The following is an 18,227-nucleotide window of genomic DNA, read 5'->3' on the forward strand; positions in this document are numbered from 1 at the left end:
GTTGATAGTAATTTAAGAACAACTACAGACTCCTAGAATTACATAGAATAATATGTCTTCTAAGATATAAATGGACAGGTTCAAAATAAAAAGGAACCAACAGAAATACGATGAATTGTTTCAGGCCAATGCTTTTTCTCCTTTTCCTAGGACAAATAATCCATCTACTTCCTTCACTGCTTTTTCTCCTTCTCCTAGGACAAATAATCCATCTACTTCCTTCACTGCATAGATGAAACAAATTTCTAGAGGCCATTTACAATGTATTTTTTAATGTAAATTTTATGAAACATCATTGCATTGGTCTTATGACTTCTGTGCTTTTAATCACTACGATATGTTTTCTGTGCAATGGTACATAAACAGAAGAAAATTGTATCCTTTCCTCTAATGGTTCTAGAAATAAAAAGCCATTACAGTAATAATATTTGTACTTGGTCTTAATATGTTTGCATGGAATATGACTGTCATCAAATAATTGCAAATATGAGCTGATGAGGACATCTGGACAGATAATTACATAAATAATCAACTTTACATAGGTATAAGGTGAATTTTTGGATCTGATTTGGAAAGTAAGAAGCTGAATAAAACTTGTAATCATTTCCTCCATCACTGATGCATTGTTTATTTATTGTAGGATAACCATCTCTTAACAGTATTTCTGCTCTGACTACAAAATGTATAACTGGAATGGGTTTTCGGAAAAACCCACTGAAGTTTAACTATGAAGTTTAAATAAGCCACCTGTACTTTTTTTTTGGGGGGGGGGGTTCCACTGAAAAAGTTCTTAGGAAGCAAGTGTTAAATACTTTTGTTTTAACCAAAATAATCCTCCAGACACAATCTTACACCAATGTAATCAGAGTCTTATTTTACTATTTTAGTGTAAAGCAATAAGCTTTAGTATAAAGCTATAAGCTTCTGATGGAGACCAGTAAGATTTCAGGCAGATGTACTTATACAAGTTTCCTTAAAAACAACCATATGGGCATATAATTAACCACAATTCTGATGTACTGCATTGAATGCTGCTATTTAATGATTATCAAATTTATTCCACAGCTAAATGATATTCCACTACTTGGAATATTATTGAGTTTTTCTGGGTCACTATCATGGCTGCATCTATTTACAGATTGTTGAAGAATTACCAAATTGTAATATGTCCTAAAAGTACTTTTTTCAGGAGGCAACTGGGCTATCTTGTTTTTTTCTTTGAAGATATTTTGCTTCTTATCCAAGTAGTTTCTTCAGCTCTGACTTGATGGTGGAGAATGGAAGGATTTATATTCCTTGCAGACAGCTGATCATTTGCATTCTTTTAGAGAGTTGTTGAGTCTACCTGGAGGTTTATATGCGGTCTCAGGGTCACCTGAGTAATACAAATGGATATGGAACCTTCTTGGCTGCAGAATGTTTTCTGCCTTGTGTCCCTTCCCTGTTGAAGAAAGGCACAGGCTGTTGGGGATGAGTCTGTGTTGTCTACATCTCAAACTGAAATACAAATGATTCCTGAAATCTGCATTTTTTCTGGAAAATCCATTCATACTCCCACACTATTTGAAAGGTGTTCATCCCAAAGTGCATAGCTATAAATTGTAATATGAATTTTCTCTAATATATACTTCTCAGATTAGTCAGCAGATCATCCCTTAGTTACCTAGTGGCTTTCTCACTTTTCAAAGTCCAGATACAGTTCTCAGAACAAAAGCAAAATACCAAATCGGGAAATAAAATACATTTTGAAACTTATATATAACAAAAGTATTCAAATGCAAATATTAATGCAAACATTTAAAATAGCATACATTAGAGGTCAGCAAGCATACTGTATTAGGAGCAGAAAACAACTATCTGATTTCATATAGTGTAGATGATGTCTCACATCTCTATCTTCAGTTATATAGCTACAGATGTACCAGTAGATATAGGTATAGATAATCCTAACTCATTTTTATCTAAACATTTATAGCAATATACTAATAGATTGGTGAAAAGCACTAAAAGTATCACCTGTAAGTGTTCCAGAGCTTCATAATCTTTGAAAGTATATTTGTGTTTTCATCCAAACTTGGTCATATATTCAGACCAATTTGGTTGCGTGCAAACAATCTGGCTTTCTATTTGTTTAAGTGGCTATAAATTCAAATTGATCAGGACTTAGTGAAAATTAGAACACTATGTATGAAATGCAACCAATGAGATTGTGATTCCAGCAGGCTCTAACTCATGTTAAAAGCCCACAGGAATGTTTCAGATTGTTTAGTGTGTTCTTTTAAATGGTATATTACTTCATAGTGTCAATACCAGAAAGACTATTGATTTAGTTCACATTGTTTGCTTTCTTTTTTTAATACATCATTTTAAAATATTAAAAATAGCAATTTCTTAATATATTGCATTCTTGAGTTCTCCTTCATTATTATTGTCTATGAATCTATCTGACAGTTTTTAATATTTTTAGTGCCAGATGCAAAACTCATATAATGGCCACAGTCACTAGGATAATGTAATTATATAACTGATTTCTATATGTGACTGTGTCATTCATTCATAATATAAAATGTACATTCTTTTATAACAATTGCATCTTTCAAAAATCTTTGCAGTTGTAGGAGAAACAAAATTAGTTTTATAAAGAGTACAAAATATAATTTCATACGTACTATAGAAATTTGTAGGTGTTACTCTGCCATACTCTTGTCTTCTTTTAAACAGAATCTTTAAGCAGAGTCAGAGGTGTGAACAGTTCAATGGGGAGACCTGTTTGAGATGAATTGCATGTGAACGTAAGCAGAATGCTAGGAAGGGAGGAGAAGTGAGACTCTGAAAGTAAAGACCTGAAAACCCAGCCTGGCATATGTTACTATCTGTGGACATGAAAATGCTTTTCAATTAGTAAGCATTTAAATTAGGCCTATAAACTGTATTAGAGGAATTAAATAATCAGGTCCCACATGTGTGTGATAAGCATTGCCAACAAGGTTTTAGAGAGAGAAGAGAAAAGGAACAGTTAGTAATGCATCAGAGTGTGCTGGAAGTCAGCCACGTTAGTATCAAAGAGTGCCATATGTCAGGGGAGTTTCATCTCTATAACAGAAACTTGTGATTTAAGGGCATTCTTCATATAATTATCAAACATTTACACTCTATGTATTTACTCTAGAATGGTGGCATCTTGCTACCTTCCTTTAAGTATTCTTCTATTCCTTTTTATTCCTGTGACACATAATGAACAGCAAGGTTATGCAAACATGTATCATGGCTAAAAGCTATTACCCTGCACTGGATGATCTTAAACTAATCCACAATTCCTGGAAATATAAACAATTGGTTTCGAAGACATTTACTTTGGGCATCGTCTAAAAAAAAATTCACATCTTCCTAGGAGCATTTCCCATCCCAATTACTTATGGTTTTTAGCAGTCACTGATGCTACAGTTCAAGTTGCCACTAAGAAAAATGTTATAAGGAAATATGGATCTGGAGCATCAGATGCAGCAATGGCAGCAGTCTTAAGAGAATCAAATCAAATCAATCAATAAGTTTAGTGAAATAAGATTCTGCATGACAATAGTATACCGAACAAAATGCAGCATGTTACACAAGGTCATGATGAAAAGCTGTCATACTTGTTTCTTCTAGGTCTGTAGCATGAGTCCCAGTGGACCAAAGATTGTAGAATGGATCCATAAATGCAAAGCTAGAAAATATGAAGAATGAAAAGGCATCATTCATGATCCAGAGGAATCTTCTATTCTATTCAAGCATGGTTCAAAAAGGGTAAAAGAAGGCCTATGTATTCTGCTGAATAGATAGAATAGGGTTAAGATAATAGTTCTGGCAAGATCTTTATTGAAACTCACCTGCCTGCTAGATCTTAAGTTCATTTGTGAAAGAACCTTGTTATAATTGAAGTCAAGTTTACATTCATCTATTAGAATAGAATAACAGAGTTGGAAGGGACCTTGGAGGTCTTCTAGTCCAACCCCCTGCCCAGGCAGGAAACCCTATAACATTTCAGACAAATGGTTATCCAACATCTTCTTGAAAACTTCCAGTGTGAGAGTATTCACAACTTCTGGAGGCAAGTTGTTTTACTGATTAATTGTTCTAACTCAGGAAGTTTCTCCTTAGTTCTAAGTTACTTCTTTTCTTGATTAGTTTCTACACATTGCTTCTTGTTCTACCCTGAGGTGCTTTGGAGAATAGTTTGACTCCCTCTTCTTTATGGCAACCCCTGAGATATTGGAACACTGCTATCATGTCTCCCCTAGTCCTTCTTTTCATTAAACTAGACATACCCAGTTCCTGCAACTGTTCTTCATATGTTTTAGCCTCCAGTCCCCTAATCATCTTTGTTGCTCTTCTCTGAGAAGGAATCCATCACTCACCTCTTTTATTACTAGTCCACATTGTTAATTGCTGATCAATTGATCAGATGGGAATCAAAATGGAATACCAAAAATACATTTGCTTGTCTTACTTTGCTTCATACATGGATTCTACTTTAAAGAAACCTCTTCAGCATGACTTAGGCAGATTGAAGAAATTGTGTACCCAAGAACAGCTATTTCATGAACAATCTTTTAAGATAAATTATAGATTAGCAAGACATGTTGTTTGATTTGTCATTCCATGCTCCAAACTTTTGAGTGGGTCATATGACTTCTCCCTTAGGTTTTGAAAATATGCATATCCACATCCAACAATATCAATCTGGAAGAGATTTGCTCAACAGCAGTAAGCTGACAAATTTGAAGGCCTTTCTAGGTGTTGCAATTAGTGCCTTGAAATATCTTGTATAAGTCCCCAGAATCCAAAGTGCTCATAGGATTTCAGGGATTTAAAATAATAGCACAACTCTAACTGCATATTAATATTTAATTTGGCATTTTAAGTGCACCTAATAATAGATCGTAATACTGCAGACAGAGCTCTAATTTGCACATTTCTGAAGGATTTGAGTGTTTCCACTATTATTTCCTGTGGAAAAAAAGGGAATAAGAAAGTGAGGGGAACCGTTTTCTTCATGATGAATGCTAAAAATTAATGTCTCTTGTGTCTCATATCATCTTGTGCTTTGGCAGCTCTCAGCCATGTGACAGATGCACAAACTAACACATTTCTACATTGTAGAGCTTTACCAACCTTTCCTGAATGCTTCATTTGATAGTTCTAGACATGCTTTTGCTGGACAAGAAGAAAGTGTCTGTACTGCTAAATTTCAAAGTTAAAAAGAAATTGTTCCAAGCTTTGAGACATATGCTACACATACAATATATACTATATCAGAATTAAAAAGAAACAATTACTAATTTTATATTTAATTATAAAGATATCGCCACAATATGCATATCATAGTCCAATGTAAAACCACATTTGGATGACTCTCTTGTTTTGTTAAGTAATATATAAACAATTCAATTTCTTTCTATTGACCACTATTTGGTCGATTTTATATTGGATGTAGGGTAATTTTGAATGGCTTTCCCTCCCTCCCTCCCTCCCTTCCTTCCTTCCTTCCATCCTTCCTTCCTTACTTACTTACTTTCCTTCCTTCCTTCTTTCTTTCTTTCTTTCTTTCTTTCTTTCTTTCTTTCTTCCTCTTCCTTCCTTCCTAGCTTGCTTACTTCTTTTTTCTTTCTTTTTTTCTTTCTTTATTTCTTTCTTTCCTTCCTTCCTTCCATCTATAACAGAATATCTGTTCTGTAATAGCCTTTAGATGAGACTTCTAAATGATGTTGCCTACCTAAGTATCCAAACACAAAAGGCAACTTATTATCAAAAAGACAAATTATTCTCCAAGTTTGCAGCAAGATACTGTATTTGTCAGGAGATTCCTACAGCCCTTCCCCCCATTTATTTACAAGACAACTGCTTTATAATCCATTTAAACTAAGATACTTGCCACTAGGTGGCTATTTGTAATTTGATCATTTTACCATTTTAATTACATTTTTAATATCCTGGGTGCATAAACAAGGATAAATTACAAATGTGGCCACAATCTAGCCGCTAGCTCAGGAACATTCGGTAATAACATTGGCTTTTGTTTGTGCTTCCTCTTAATTAGATTCTGAAATCTAGGCTTTTATCAATCAATAATTTCAGTTTCAGAAATGCCTTTTGATCTTACATTTCATGTTTGTTTTCGGATCAGGAGAACAAAGCTTATAATTTATGCAGAAATAAGCTTTCTGCAGAGTTACAGGCAAATTCCATAGTATCAACAGAATAGAGGAAAAACTGCAGTCTAAGCTTGACACAGGTCTAATTAGCATGCAGATACATCACCTCATTGGCAATTCAAATAGCTTTTATATATATATATATATATAATGTACCTCAAATTGTGCAACTCACAATGTATTTGATTTCTAAAGCCCCCTGGGCATCCCATAATGTTTCTCTTCATCCCTAGTATGAAGCAGTTATTGAACAATCTGCTCTGATTCTAGCTATCTTTTCAGGGGTGGGGGCGAAAACACAAAACCCCCTAAACCTTGTAACCCAGGACCAGCTTCTCTTCCCTACTTGCCTTCTGCAAAATCTTGCTTGCATGCCACACTGTTGAGATTGAACAATTATAGGTTACCTTGTAAGTTGCCTGCTGCCACTGAGGCTGATCCATAGAAGGATTTGTTCTTGTGACACTCATCTTTTTTTTTTAAAAAAAAAGGGGAGGGGTGTAAGGATATCTCTGAGAACATATTAATATGCAGCACATATCCATATCTCTGAATGCCAGCTTTCCATTCTTCATTAAACAAAAGGTCTGGATTTCAGTGATTGTTTTCCTCCTTCATATACAGACATACTTTCTTGTTCACTTTCATTTTCCTTCCTTCCTTCTCTCTCCCTCCCTCCCTCCTTCCTTCCTTCCTTTCCATGCATACAAACATTTATGCTTGCCTTAAACAAAGCATCACATTGTTCTCCTGAGTGGGGAATCCTAAGTTCCATGCAGATTGCACAATGTACAAGCAGAGTTCTGCCAACATCAGGCCTTTCTCTCTCTCTCTCTCTCTCTCTCTCTCCCCCTGTTTTTTTTTCCTTTCCTTTCCTTCCTTTTCTTTGCCAAGCAGCAACAAGTGGCAGAATCAATGGTGTACAGTTATTCAGCAATGTAATTCATTTCACTGGCTTTGGCATCTTGCCAGATCCGCCATCTGTCTCTTGCTCTCTCTCTCTCTCTCTCTCTCACCGTCTCTTTCTCTCTCTCTGTCTCTCTCTTGAATTTGTCCTACATTTTGTAACATTACGTGCTTGCCATCCTTATTCTGTGCCAGAGATAACGCACGGCTCTTAACCCCCCCCCCCAAGAATTCCGGCGTGGAGTTCTCGGAGTTCGGTGCCAGTTTGGATGCTCCAGTTCAGTGCCAAGAGAAGAAAAGAGTAAGCCAGAAACAAAGGAATAACTGCAGGGGTGGAAATGGTGCTCCCATACATCCAGTTGCTATTGCCTCGTAGGATTTATTATCATTATCATTATTGATATTATTTAAAGCACTGAGATGGATCCGTCTCACAAAGGAACTTTTTTCCAGCTTCGTTAGTGTGATCTTCATTTTCTTCATCGGTTGCTGGCACCCCATGCCACTGCAGAGCTTTGTTGGATCCCTGCAGATCCCTGCCACCAAACAACCTCCTGCATCGAAAATGGGATGACTACGCCTGGATCTTATGCGTGCTTGCTGTTTGAAGCTGCAGAAAAGTGAATGATCAATTAAGTATTGATTTCTTGTAAGATTTGTAAATTTCAAAGGCAAGACAAAGAGGATGGCTTAAGGAAAGCACTGCAGGGACTTGGCGTAAATTAGACAACTAACAGCAGTGCAGAATAAAATAACACCTCAACTGAATATTTCCTTGGAAGAATTAGCACTAGCTATTGGAAGACGATGGTGTATTTAATCAAGACAGCAGGCATGCTTGAGTTTTAAACCGTGAAACCTGAGAGAGGAACTAATTATATCCATCTTCTCCCACCCCCCCTTATATGGAGCTAATTTGACTGAATGGATGCAAATGTGTTTTATTTATGGATGAAGAAGCAAGCCCTACAGCATGGACTTTAGGATCATTGCATATGCTAAGCATGACAGCATCTTTTAAAATTAAAAGCTAGAGTACTTTGTGTATACGGAGAAGGTATTTATGTATAGAACAAAAGGTAACGTGTTCATCCAAACAATGTTTAGCATTTACAGGTTAATGATGATTTCTGCAATGCTTTTCTTTTCTTCGTTTAACATTGCTTGACTTTTTGCATGCGAGAAGATCTAGTAATCAATAAATGTGTGATTTAAATTACTAGGATGTTCAGTGTATTAATTGTCCCTAAGTTTCTGAATTTGTTTCTTAGTTATGCAATAATATTGTATGGGGAAGGGAAGAGAGATGTTTGGTTGCTGATGTTGATGTTAATAACAATAATAATGTGCAATCGTCTTATAAGCTAATTATAATGATATAGTTGTACATTTAGCAAAGAAATCGAAATTGTTCTGACATTATGGCACTGATATTTACAATGGGCACAATACTAGGAATTCAGTAAAGGGGGTTTGTTGCATTTTGCCTATGAAGAATGTTGCTGATTGATTAACTCCTTCTCTTCTGAAAGCAGAAAACAATGTACTATATATAATGCACTGCTAGAAACATTGTAATTTATGCATAATCATTTTGAAAGTCTTAGCCTAATTTCTTACCATTTATACTGTTCTCTTATTCCTTTTGCATCCAATTTATGTTCCCTATCCTTTGCCATCTTTTCTTTTTCATATTTGTTGTCTTACAAGCTACTTTCCCTGAGCAACCACAGGAACCAAGTTACATTAAGCTTCAACACAAAGACGATGTAAGAATAATGAATCCTCATTTGCATCCACATTTGTATTCAGATTTGCCAGGCTATAAACTTGGCAGATCAAGCGGAATATTAAGTAGAAGTTCCCCTTGTAAATGGCATGCCTTGCAATTGCTGAGTCGCTCTCTCCATTTTTGTTGTGATGTCAGTGTCTATGAGTGTCTGTGGTGGCAGGTAGAATCCTCAATAACTGGAATGTATTGGACCTCTTACTGTTTCCAATGTGATGTCAGCATTTTAGCTCGAGCATGTGACTGGAGCATTAACTCTATCGTCTAGGGACCATGTGAAAGAATTCTTTAAGCAAACAGATAAACATGCTAGTAAAAACAAATTGAGTCCTTGTATCAACTGGAGATTTCATTTCAAAGCTTGTCTCAGAGAAAGGCCAAGGCAAAACATATATAATCACCCTTAAATCTATAATCACCCTTAAATGCTCTGTAATGTGATATATTATTTTATTAAGATAATCTGACACTCTTACTTGCACGCCATGGTGACTATGAACTTCAGTCTCGATTAAAGGCCTTAGGCCTAATTTTGTTTTTAGAGCATTATTGATTTAGACACATGCCATATTTATATTCAGTGTCTAAGAGCGGCGCAGTGTGGCCCTCATTCCTAGGAACTAGACAGTGAAAATTCCCCTGGAGGTGAAATTTGATATGCAAAAAATCATTGCAAATTATGATTATTGTTTAGAACTGTTTCCATCTGCTCAGAGGTTTTTCAAATAAATTGCCTTTTTGAAAAATATCACACTTTTAAAAATAGCCTTTGATTGGAACTTTGTAAAATAATTATCTTAGAAGGTTTGTACACATAACTACAAATTCCTTTGACTAGGGGCAGAATCATACCTCCGTTTTATTAAAGTTTATATTATAATTTCTAATTTTTAAGGATTTACAGTGTAAGAAACTGAAGTCATAACTGGGCAACTAATAGTACCCTGATGGAATCAAAGTATAAATTGAATAATCTCATTTTGAGGCCAGCTCATAAAATGAGTAGTTTTGGACCCATTTACCAATGAGAAGAAAAGAGGACAACCAGTGCTATTGACTCTGAACTTTTAATATGAAAAATATTACTTGCTCACTGTTCAGATGTGATAAAAGCATTGCTTATTTATCTAAAAATCCTGCAAGATTTTCCCCAAGATATAATCAAATCAGTTAATAAAGAAATCTAGTTATCACCAATTATACAATTTGTTAACATCTGGGGAAAACTTTGACTTTAACAAAATACGTTTTAAATTCAAAGCGGAAATAACCTAGAACAGATTGCAGAACTCTGCTATTCAGATATATATTCCCAATGATACCTTTCACATTTACTGTACAAACATGGATTCTCAGAGGGGTCCCCCCATCTCTTAAACAAATTAACTAATTAAGAGGAGAATCAATAGTAATCATATTTTGCAAGAGACAGAAAAAATAAAACTCCTGAAAAAATGAACTAATATGAAAGTTTCCTGGCAGCATGTCCACATTTTGTCTAGTCATTTCTGGTTTTTGTCATACTGTTCAAAGTGAATATTTTTTTCTATAAAATGGGGGTAATATATATTGCTGTAGAATATGGATAATGACACTTTTGAAGGTCACTGTTCTGCAATGACAGAAAGTGCTAATGTTAGGCTGCCCACTATTTAATGCACAGAGCGGGCATTCCTGCTATGCCATTGAATGGACAGAAACATTACTAACTTTCTAGTTTCCAGCTTCCCATATATTTTCCCATGAAAACTGCTTCTTAAACCAAATTATTGATTTTAGTCATTAGTGGTTTCTGTAACCACACTAAAATTTCACTAAAACAGAGGTTTCTAAACTTTGGGTCATCACAACGCTTTTTAGTGCAACCTTAATGTGCTTACCTTTAAAAATCCAGTCATCAAAATGAATACAAATGACCAACAAGAACAATGCAATGAAACTTTGGGAAGTATGGATTTATTGTAACAATGTACAACTTGCAGGGTCTTCATACCTCCCCTTTGTGTCCGTAGTTTTCAAAACCCTGCCTTATGGTTTTGTTTTATTTTTATATTTTAAAAAGAATGCCTTTAATGTAGCCATAAAAAGAAGAAATTCATTATTTGGCCTAGAGAAATATCTAGGCCAAATATCTATGCAAGTCAGCCATGAATGTACTGTATATTCGTAGCCTAGATATTATACGAAATTCTAAATGTAACATGGAGCCCACAATATGAAATGTACCACCGTACCCTAGGGATTTTTACTACATGTAGCTGATAATGTATAGAAAATAAGTAGTATATGTATCATAGTAGTTTATATATACAGAGAGATATCATTCTCTTTTATTTGTACTTTAGACACTGTCCTTTAGGATATTGAAGAGCAGTTTTACGCGTATTTCCTGATAATGCATTCCTACTAAATTCATAATGCTTTACTCTATGGGTTTATGCCCACTTCTCTGGGTATCCTAAGAGAATTCACTGCAGCTTAGTTCTGGATAGACCTACTCATATTTACCAAGTAATTGTCAGTTCTATATATATCAGATACTTTAAAAGTGTCAGTTTGTTCATCTTTTTCCACTGTCATAATTTTGAATAAGAATAACCACACAAATGTGAAGGTGTGGTCAACTAACATTCAAAGAGAGATTGTGCAAATCAACATGAGTAATTGCTATTTAGTTCCAACTATTTACTGAAAACTTTTACTTTACTTTACTTTATTTCATATTTCTAGACCGCCCCCTCTCCCAAAAGGGACTCAGGGCGGTGTACAGTCAATGGAATACATAAAAAGAATACATAAATACACAAATACCTAAATATTTAAATACTTAAATGCTTAAATGGAGGAGGTTATAAAAACTGTACATTCAAGTAAAGCATTTAAAATACAATATTTAAAAAACGACCCCTAAAAAGTTACCCCAAAAATTCCCAATTAAAAAATATCTGCCAGGAGGTAAAATAAAACTATGAGTGGGCCAAGCAGGCTAATCGAAACAGGTGAGTCTTTAGTTTTTGTCGGAAGGAGCGGAAGTCGGTGGTAGTTCTGATGTCGGAGGGGAGGTCATTCCAGAGGGTTGGGCCCATCACAGAGAAGGCTCTACTCCTAGGCGCCGCCCGTTGGCATTGCTTGGTGGACGGCACCAGGAGAAGTCCTTCCCTGTGAGAGCGAATTGGTCGCAGGGATGTGTGCGGCAGGATGCGATCCCGCAGGTAGCTAGGTCCTGTGCCATGGAGCGCTTTAAAGATGGTAATCAACACCTTAAACAAAGTAAATTGCATTTAATTTCCACTAAAACTTTCTGGGTTTAACTTAGCCGTGGTTAACTTTATATGTTAATTTCAATGATGCGTACATTCATTTAATTTAGGCTGGTTTTATTTCATTCTGAATCACAGTATTTGAATTTGTACATTTTGAAAAGTAATTTTTCATCCAATTCATCCAATAAAATACATTAGTAGCAGTAGTGAAAGACAGTGTGCTACAAATAGTAGTAACAGACTTGATGAAGAAAATAGTTGCTCTTTCACTCCCCAAATCCTCTACAAAGTCCGATTTTGCTCTGGCAATCTGGAAAATCAAAATCAAATTGCAAAGGACACTCAGAGTTTGTAGGAACCAGAAGAGAGAAAAGTTTCTTGGAAACATTTGCACTCAAGTCTGCTCATGAAATGTTGGATGTTGCTGTTAATGTTACAGTTATGATTTAAAATTGAAATACAGAATATTTAACAAGCAAAGCCTATGTATTTATTATAAACTCTGTTAGGGGAGATGATAATCTTGAACAGTTATGCTATCAAAATAATAAAAGTCCAGGATTCTATAAGAATATGTATCATAAAATAAAATGCAGATACATATTTATCATGAATTCATAGTTTATTGATGAATCCAAAGGTGATTCTCAATTTATTCAATTCAATCCAATCCAATAATAAATGTATTCAAAAATCTTAAAATGTTTATTAACTTGGGATCAATCTTGCTTTCAATTTAATTCTATCATCCTTCAGTATTGACATTTTCTCTTGATCCATTTTAGTGCAGGAGAAGATACAAAGACAAACTGATTAATTCTACATACCAGAATACTGAAAATACACTTGCTCTTCCATTTGAGTCTTCAAAACTTAGGACATTTGTGCTGCAAACTCAATGCACATTAGAAAATTTAGGATTTGGACATCTGAAGAAATAATTGCACAATGGCTCTGCATGTGATAATTCCAGAGCATGGTTAAGTATATATTCAAAGTCACCCTTAAGTAATGCTATGTGTGGCAAACAATGATGAGGAAACATCCATGATACATATGCTTTCAGTTATATAGGAAACTAGGTATATATAAGAATATGAAAATAGCTTTAAATAACAGAACAGTTTTAGTTCCAAGGTCTATCAGAAATCTCTGTTTAGAATGCAATATTTCATAGATGAAACCTCAAAGATGTTTCTTTGATCTTCCATGCACACACAATTCATCAAAAGTTGGGATATATATGGAGATCTCTATTACTCACTCCCCATAATACAAGTCCAGAGTAGTTTACATATTCAAAAACATTATATGTTCAATATAACATTTTAAATGTTTACATGCTGATTGATAACATTAATTAATCAATGTTTTTGTGAATTAGCTGATAGTTAGGTGTTTCATTTTGCATTAACTCTCCAGCTGATCTTTATAATGTAACATCAAACATCATTCAACATCAAACCACTAGAAGAACATTACTAAGGAGTCTCAGTCCATCTCTCTCTCTCTCTCTCTCTCTCTCTCTCTCTCTCTCTCTCTCTCTCTCTCTCTCTCTTTCACACACAAACACACACACACACACACACACACACACACATTTTTGCTTTATAAATGAAACAAATTGAAAGAGCTTTTTTGTTATATGGAAGGAAAAGTTGAATATAAAAACTAGAGAGGGGTTAATTTGTCAAATGTGTTTAGGAAAGCATTTGGTAGAATTTTCATTCTGCAATATAAAAGGTGAATGTGAAAACTTGGGAAGTAAGACAGGAATTATACAGATCAAAATTTTACTCTTCAGGCAATCATTGAAAAATATCTACTGCAAGTTAATTTGATTAGAAAAAGCATATGATAAAGTGAATGCACCTGAATTATGTACTGTTTTGCATGAAACAGAAGTTTTTTGCTGAATGTGATATGAGCAGTTTATTATTTATTTATTTATAAATCAAATTTTTAATATTTGTGTAGCTCACAGACACACACAGATACACACAGACACAGAGAAAGAGAAAGACTGTAGCAGCATACAAGAAGTCTAAACGAAGTTTATATACTAAACAGTGATTGGCATTACCATTATTAGAAGCATTAAAAAATTATGAGAAAAACTAAAAGAGAACTATTTGGCAATGATATGTTAGCAATAGTGGAGCCAATTCATTAATTTACCATTCCCTGGATTCCCTAGGCCTGATGACACAACCAGGTTTTGAGGGACCTTTAGAAAATGAAAAGTGTTTCAATAATAAATATATATTCTATAAGCTGTAGTAAAGCATTAATAAGAATAAATTGAATGCTTCATGAATAGTTCAAAGGGAGAAAGTAAGAAAGAATAGTGTAATACCTTCTTTGCTGTTAATTGCATTTATAGATAGATTATTTTACAGTATTTTCTGTAGTGTGTGTGTGTGTGTGTGTGTGTGTGTGTTCTTGCAAAATAATTATAATTTATTTTACGCATGTCCATATATATAATTGCAAGATTAAATGATATTTTTATGGATATATATGTACTTTTATATGCAGATGTTGCAATTTTCTTGGTCTAATTGTTTTCAATGAATGTTACAGTCAAACATTGCAGTGAAGAATATGGATCTGAAAATTGTATCAGAGATTGAAAGAATTGTGTTTGACAGGTACAATGAACAATTGCAAGTCATACATAAATGATGAAAAGTCAGACAATTGGATGAATTTGTGCAGCTTGATCGAATGTATACTAAAGATGGGGCAAGGGATGGAGAAAACTGTAGACATGAAAATGCTTGTCAAAGCATAATTGCTACTGTACAGAGATTAATTTTATAACTTCTTTGGTGAAAGAATGAAAAAAAAAGGTATATTACAGTATGCTATTGTATATATTATTATATGGAAGTGAAGGTTAAGTATGTCAGGAGAAAAATAAAATACATTGAGTACAATGAATATCGGTTATTTAATAAAATATGGTAAAGCAAAAAGAGATAAGGTCAAGGATGATTGAGGGATAAATGAATAAGGCAGCAAACAAAGGAGTGTGGTTATGTACTTTGAGGTGGCTTGGTCACATAGAGCAAATGAATGGAAAGAAAATATACGAGGGGAGAATGAATGGGCTAAAGAAAGATAAAAAGAGAAAATCATAATTGGATGGAGTTCATGAGATCTTCAATAAGAAAGAATGAAAGGTTTACATTATACAAGATAACGTATGAATTGGTATATCAACAGCATATCAAATCAAGTAAGGATGATTTGGAAGGAGAGAAATTTTTGGAAAGATAGGCCAAATGATATTGGCACAAACCAGATTTAGTTTACAATACTTTTCATTAATGTTAATGTCTACCTTAAATTTATTTGGCCTACTGGTAGTCATTCTTTTTCTCTGTATTGTGTAACATAGAGGATAGTATGAAGGGTTTGCATGCATGTAACTTAATTAAATTCTTGCTTCTCGATCTCATTTCAAATCATAGACAGTTAGAAATGGGTCTATCAACTATATTGGATGACACTATTTGTTACTTTAGGTGTTATAGTTAATACTTATACAAATAGAAAAGGAGAGAAAAGAAAAGAGGATAGAAGCAATGGAGATTTATATTTATTCTACCACCTATCTCAATCCAATTGACTCCAATTCAGATAATGGAACATGTGATCCAAAATATTATATATATTTTTACAATGTTCCAAGACATTGTTTAAAGAATTATTCAAATTAATTCACTGGACTTTTTGAATGATAATTTTGAGGAATGGTATACTTTGTTTAATTCAATCTTATTGTGATATGACAATTCTCCTACTGCAGGTCAACTGAATGGCCAAAGCAACCTGTTCTAGTGTTCTAGGCCACTATTATATGTTTCAGAGAGTGCCAGTCGGTGTAATGGTTAAAGGATCAGGCTAGAAACTGAGAAACCATAAGTTCTAGCCCCACCTTAAACATAAAGCCAAGTGTGTTACCTTTGGACAGTCACTTTCTGTAATCCTTAGGAAGGAAGCAATGGCAAATCACTTCTGAAAAACCTTGTCAAGAAATCTGCGAGGACCTGACCAGGCATTTTCCAAGAGTCAGACATAACTGAACAACAACAACAAAATCTTTTTGACAACGTTCTATTTTGGTAGGTCACTTACTGTATAATATAAGCCATGTTAATCTACTTTACTCTATTTCAGAATCCTTAGAATCCTTTCTATTGTATTGTGTTTTGGAATTCAATTGATAAAATCATTTACCCTGTTTTCCCTAAAATAAGACCCCCCCAGATAATAAGCCCAAATGGGCTTTTGAGCGCATGCACTAAAATAAGCCCTCCCCCAAAATATTGCAACACAGCAGTAGCCATTAGGTGACCACGCTCGCCGCATCCTGCACTTCGAAAATAATAAGACCTTCCCAAAAATAAACCCAAGTACTCATTTTGGGGGAGGGGGGGAAAGAAAATAAGATCCTGTCTTATTTTCGGGAAAACACTGTATTAAGACTCAAAATTATACCCACTTCTCCTTGCCTGATCTTACAGTTACAGAGAAATTGTTGTTAATGGTACAGACTATTAATGAATATTCAAGATAATGTGTGCATCTTGAATAAAAACAAACAAAATAAAGAAGCTTGGGTCTCAAACTCTTAATTCTTGATTTTCAACACAATAAACTGAAAGGATTGTGTCAAATAGGACCTCTGAAGTTATTCCCCCAAAATGTGGGGCTTCCAAGTAAGTAACTTTGGAATGACTATAATGATTTATTATTCAGTAACAAGATTCACATTTCCTGGAAAGTAAAAATAATGCATGGGTTCTTCAGAAAGTTTAAACTAGAATGTCATTATTTTAGGGCAGAGGTCATAGATAGGGTAAGCATTTTGAGAAAGAAACTGTTGTCATATTGTGTCTTACATCATAAGGTGCTTTAAACATATCAAAATAAAAAGATACCTCAATCTGAAATGTTAAGAAGGTCAAATGAGTTGTTGTGTCTCCCCTCCCAGCCACCCCCAGGAAAGAAGTGGATAGAACTGGGTTGAACATCATCATATATATAATCAGGGAAGAGGGGGGATCTAGTACAGACAAAGGAGGAGAAAATATTCTCTTTTTTACTACTCCCTCTTTTAGAAAAGAAACCACAGGTGGGATCCATGAAAGCTTATAGAAGTCAAGAGAGGTCAAAAACCAATTTTCTCACTTGTTGAAAACACCCTACTGATTCTTTGTAGGTTATTTCCACCAACCCACCCACCCCTTCTTCTTCGTCTTTTTTTTTTTTCTATTCTTGGTCATAGAAGAAGCTTAATAGGCAGGAATATTATTGTACTGAATTTCCCCTCAAAGCCTAGTGACATGGCAATTGGTTCATAGATTCAGTCCATAGCATTAATATAAAACTTGGTGGCTTCAAACTTGTTGCTTGTTTACTCCAAAGCAAAAGTTTTACTGGAGATAAAACTAAAAAAAAAAAAAGTAGATTTCCATGCAAAACTTTAAATTAATAGTTTCTTCCCTATCTAGCTGGTTTATGGCATGCAGCCTTTAAGAGATCATAATGCCATTATTATACATTAATATTTATGTGCTAGAGCAGTGTTTCTCAAACTTGGCGACTTTAAGTCCTGTGGACTTCAACTCCCAGAATTCCCCAGCCAGCTATGCTGGCTGGGGGATTCTGGGAGTTGAAGTCCACAGGACTTAAAGTTGCCAAGTTTGAGAAACACTGTGCTAGAGTAATATAGGAAAGCTAAACAATTGAAACAATTTTGTCGTTACAACACTGTGATTGTAAAATAAGCCTTTCTGCATTTTTTAAATTGAAGTACAAATAACTTTTTTTTCCAAACTAGATTAATTAAAATACACATTATTTAGGATCTTCCTTTGTGTATAATGAATGCGTACAGGAAGTGTTTCTCTAATAAATTGCATCCACATGATATTAGAGAGGATAGTAAAAGAGATATTAAATAGCTTAACAGCAGCAGAAAAAATGCCATGATGCCTTTTTGTCATTTGAAAAGGAAAAGAAAAGAAGTCATTTTCATGATCAAACTCTAATTTTTTATTTTTT

General features: G+C 34.6%; 1 long non-coding RNA gene across 1 annotated transcript; it reads right to left on the bottom strand.

Moving 5' to 3' along the window:
- Nucleotides 1–847: 847 nt before the first annotated feature.
- LOC309390537 lies at nucleotides 848–3,914 on the bottom strand. The gene is made up of 3 exons (XR_014175151.1): nucleotides 3,636–3,914; nucleotides 2,670–2,766; nucleotides 848–1,497 (listed from the first exon to the last, which is right to left on the bottom strand). It is a non-coding gene; the product is annotated as an uncharacterized lncRNA (long non-coding RNA).
- Nucleotides 3,915–18,227: the final 14,313 nt, after the last annotated feature.

The sequence above is a fragment of the Natrix helvetica genome, assembly GCF_964273705.1.
Source record: "Natrix helvetica genome assembly, chromosome: 4".
NCBI classification, from domain to species: Eukaryota; Metazoa; Chordata; class Lepidosauria; order Squamata; family Natricidae; genus Natrix; species Natrix helvetica.